Raw genomic sequence first — 4906 nt, 5'->3', positions numbered from 1 at the left:
GAGTCTAGGGTTGTCTTGGTCTTTGAATAATTTAATCCCACCTCTAAAAAATTAATCTTTGGGATCTCAGACATCTCCCATTCTTGAGTGAGCTTTGAAATAATTTAACTCATAAGCCTGCAGTTGCTCCTTTCTAACCTCTTCAGATTTCTTGGGTTTTCTATCTATGTAACTCTTTCCTCTCTAGTACTCTGCCCTGCTTCAGTCATTGAACTCTGATTTTTGGCTTCTTGAATAAGCAAACTGCATGTTTTGTTTGGGATGCCCCCTTTTGCTCCAATGCTCAGAATGTCCCTCTGGGGGGGAAAAAAAAAGTCAGTCAGTTATAGAACCAAATTCATCTGCTTTGATTTTGTCAGAGATCACATTTGTATGTTACCTGTAGTCCAATGTCTGAAAATTTTTTGATGTATATTTGCCTAGTATTCCAGTTCTTTATAGTGGAGAGGTAATTAAATTTCTGTTGTCCCATCTTGGCCAGAAGTGGGCTTCTCAATTCAATCATTGTTGTGCCAGTTATCTGAAATAGATTTTAATACTTGTGTTGACTTTTTTTAAAGATAAGATTTCTTTGTCTCTAAGTCAACATTTTTTCTTGAGCTCATGGTCTTGTACATACTAAATAAAAATACTATATATGAGAGATTTGTCTGTTTAAGTCATTCTTTCTTATAAACTCTCTTTCTAACATATTCTCAATGTTCTCACTTTTTCCAGTTTAGCCTCTAATCCTTTTCCTCCTGCTCATTTTCTGGCTTTAAGATGAGGCCATGGATAATATACCAATTAAAAATACAATAAATACCAATTTGAGAAGTCTTCTCATGGGTGCTCAGGTTACAAGTACTGACAAATGCACACAATTTCAGCTTCTAGGATAGGAGATTTGCTTAATTCAAACTAATCCCAAAGGCAGTCATTGCGGTCAATTGATATTGATACAATTCTAATCAATCATAAAACAGATTGATAAAATAAAATCAGATGGGGGCACCTGGGTGGCTCAGTGGGTTAAAGCCTCTGCCTTCGGCTCAGGTCATGATCCCAGGGTGGGATCGAGCCCCACATCGGGCTCTCTGCTCAGCAGGGAGCCTGCTTCCTCCCTTCTCTCTCTGCCTGCCCTTCTGGCTACTTGTGATCTCTGTGTGTCAAATAAATAAATAAAAATCTTTAAAAAATAAAAGTTAAAAAAAATAAATAAAATAAGTAAAATAAAATCAGATGTGTAGATGATTTTCCTCCTACTTAGTGCTTTTAGATGTTTCTTTGGTCCCTAGTTCATAATACACTTTCCTTTAGGATATTATACTAAATGAAGCAGGTTATTGGTGTTTTTTAATTAGTTCATGCGCTAAAATATTTAGCTCTATTTCTTTTTTTAATTGCTATTATGTATGTTTGTATATGCAATGGAGAAGATAACTGTTTCCCCCAAAATAAGAAAGTGGATTATTATGTATGGTTTCCTTTAATGGAGTAATTCTTCAAATCAATCTTTAAGAATAAAAGATTAAGAAAAATTCTATTTCCATATGCTTTACTTATATTTTGGTGTGCCAGTTGCAGATTAATATTTGTTAGATTATACTAATTTCTTTATATTCCATCTACTCCCCAAAGGATTTGAGGGGACTAATATCAGGTATAAGATGATGCCAAATATTGCTTTTCTTTTTTCTTTTTTAAAGATTTTATTTATTTGACACAGAGAGAGATCACAAGTAGGCAGAGAGCCAGGCAGAGAGAGACAGGGAAGCAGGCTCCCCGCTGATCAGAGAGCCTGATGCGGGGCTGGATCCCAGGACCCTGGGATCATGACCCAAGCCGAAAGCAGAGGCTTTAACCCACTGAGCCACCAGGCGCCCCCAAATATCGCTATTCAAAAAGCAGTGAACTTGTCATTGGCTTCCTTTTCTTTCTCTCTCTCCTCTCTCTCTCTCTCTCTTTTTTTTTTTTTAATTTCTTTCCCGTGAAGAGTACATAAACAAGCAGTATTAATTCTACTAGTATTTATTGAGTACCTACTGTCTGGTAGGAACTGTGATGAGTGACGGCAGTTCTGAAGCCTACAATCAGAGTTTGGTTCTTGTATTCAGTGAGTACATAACCAGCCAGTTTGCAGGCATATTGCATATGCCTATTAGCAGTTCTCAGCTTCTAAAGGATTGGGACAGTTTAACATTAACAACCCTTAATATTGCTACCACAATGGCAAGTGTGAAGATGCTTATTACACTGCAGCTGATAATGAAAAAGCAGAGATGGTCAAAATCCCAAGTCTAACACCAGCTGTAAATGACTCTATATTAAGAAAGTGTTTTTTTTTTTTCTTCCCAGAACAGCTATGAATGGAGAAAGTAGAACACTTTTGTGTCCATCTGTTTGTGGCACAGCTTAGAAAAATATTTTTAAATGATTTGAGAATGAGTTTTTGGATCTTTTCCATACTCTTTTATTATTTCATAATTTGCCAGCCATTTAGAACACTTTGAATGCAGTTGGTTTAGATAGCTCATTTATATTAGTTTTAGCATGTTCCCATTATCCTTCCAAAGGGCAGCATCCTATTCCTGCAAGCTTACTTCATAACTCTTGTTGTCAATGCAGAGAAGCAAACTCCTTCACACGGTCCCATATGCGTCATCCTACTCTGAAGTCTGTGATCATTTTTTTTCCTCTCAGCTGACAAAACAGATAAGTTTGTATTGATGGCTGTGAACAATTAAAGAGATAAGTGAAATTAGAATATTTGAAAGGGATGTCGCCTTCTAGATACATCCATTAGTGAGGCTTTCATAACATCCTGTCTATCAACATCACGCAAGATTGGACAGAAATCCAAATGCCAAAAGGTACACATTGCTTCGAGAAATTGGTATCTGTGTCAGGAGGGTCTCAGCAGGATGGTCACTGGACGGGGGTTGGAACTGTGAGTTCACCAAGTTGCTCCATGTTCTGGGCATGTGTCCCCTGAAGGTCCCCACCCCTTTGCTTCTGTCTGCCACATGATACTTACAAGAAGAAACAAACCAAGAAGAGAATCTCCCTTCCCCTGTAATATCCTTTTAGGGTCCTCTAAAAAAACAAAAACAAAGAAAAATTTAATGTATTCACTGCAGAGGAGAATTGCTTATATGATCTAGTACCATTGTCACAAATCAGATAATGTAAGGGATATTTGGATCTGAGAGGCAATAAATTGCTAACTGCCCCAAAGATATCTAGAAGATAAATTGGCAAAAGAAAATGATAATCTTAATTTCTTTTGACTAAGAGAAATATGTAGATGTCTATAAATGTCACTATATGTATCTTCTATTTTCCCCACTAGTACAACAACTTAATTCCAATTTAATTGGAATTTGATCCCGAGTCAGTAATGCTGTGTGAAAATTTCCATTTGACTTGGCCCTTACTTTTCTTCATTCTGCCCCCCAAACTTCATATGTGTATGCACATATACCCACATATCTGAATTCTAATCCCAGTTCTGCCAGTTATTGGATTCATAATCCTCTAAAACTCAATATGCCTATTTTTTTTTAATTTTTTATTTTTGATAAACATATATTTTTATCCCCAGGGGTACAGGTCTGTGAATCAACAGGTTTACACACTTCACAGCACTCACCAAATCACATACCCTCCCCAATGTCCATAATCCCACCCCCTTCTCCCAAACCCCCTCCCCCCGGCAACCCTCAGTTTGTTTTGTGAGATTAAGAGTCACTTATGGTTTGTCTCCCTCCCAATCCCATCTTGTTTCATTTATTCTTCTTCTACCCACTTAAGCCTCCATGTTGTATCACCACTTCCTCATATCAGGGAGATCATATGATAGTTGTCTTTCTCTGCTTGACTTATTTCGCTAAGCATGATACGCTCTAGTTCCATCCACGTTGTTGCAAATGGCAAGATTTCATTTCTTTTGATGGCTGCATAGTATTCCATTGTGTATATATACCACATCTTCTTGATCCATTCATCTGTTGATGGACATCTAGGTTCTTTCCATAGTTTGGCTATTGTGGACATTGCTGCTATAAACATTCGGGTACATGTGCCCCTTTGGATCACTACATTTGTATCTTTAGGGTAAATACCCAATAGTGCAATTGCTGGGTCATAGGGCAGTTCTATTTTCAACATTTTGAGGAACCTCCATGCTGTTTTCCAGAGTGGCTGCACCAGCTTGCATTCCCACCAACAGTGTAGGAGGGTTCCCCTTTCTCCGCATCCTCGCCAGCATCTGTCATTTCCTGACTTGTTGATTTTAGCCATTCTGACTGGTGTGAGGTGATATCTCATTGTGGTTTTGATTTGTATTTCCCTGATGCCGAGTGATATGGAGCACTTTTTCATGTGTCTGTTGGCCATCTGGATGTCTTCTTTGCAGAAATGTCTGTTCATGTCCTCTGCCCATTTCTTGATTGGATTATTTGTTCTTTGGGTGTTGAGTTTGCTAAGTTCTTTATAGATTCTGGGTAAGGTAGGAATTAAAATATGTCTTCATAGGCATGTAAGGTTTACAAAATACTGTTTTTGAAAATTCAGTTCATCTTAGACACTAAGTAAATGTTTATGAAATTCAAATCCTTTGTAATTTCTAACTCAAAAACTATCACAATAATTGTATAAAAATGAAAAGGATTAGGTGGTTTTAAGCTTCTGTACTTGGAAGAAACCATAGAAAATCCCGAGTTACCTTAAGGAAATATTAGGAATATATTTATGGCTTGCAATTAAATTGTTTTAGGTTTTGCAAACTGTTTGAAATCACAAACTCATATTCTAAAAGCTTTATGCTTCCGTGACAATACAACCATTGATAATTGCTATTCTATATACACAGATGTTTGAAAGTTATAATTGTAGACTTGATCAGTTAGTCAATCAATGTCATTAT

This window comes from Mustela nigripes, chromosome 12, assembly GCF_022355385.1.
Source record: "Mustela nigripes isolate SB6536 chromosome 12, MUSNIG.SB6536, whole genome shotgun sequence".
NCBI classification, from domain to species: Eukaryota; Metazoa; Chordata; class Mammalia; order Carnivora; family Mustelidae; genus Mustela; species Mustela nigripes.
This window is presented reverse-complemented; position numbering follows the sequence as displayed.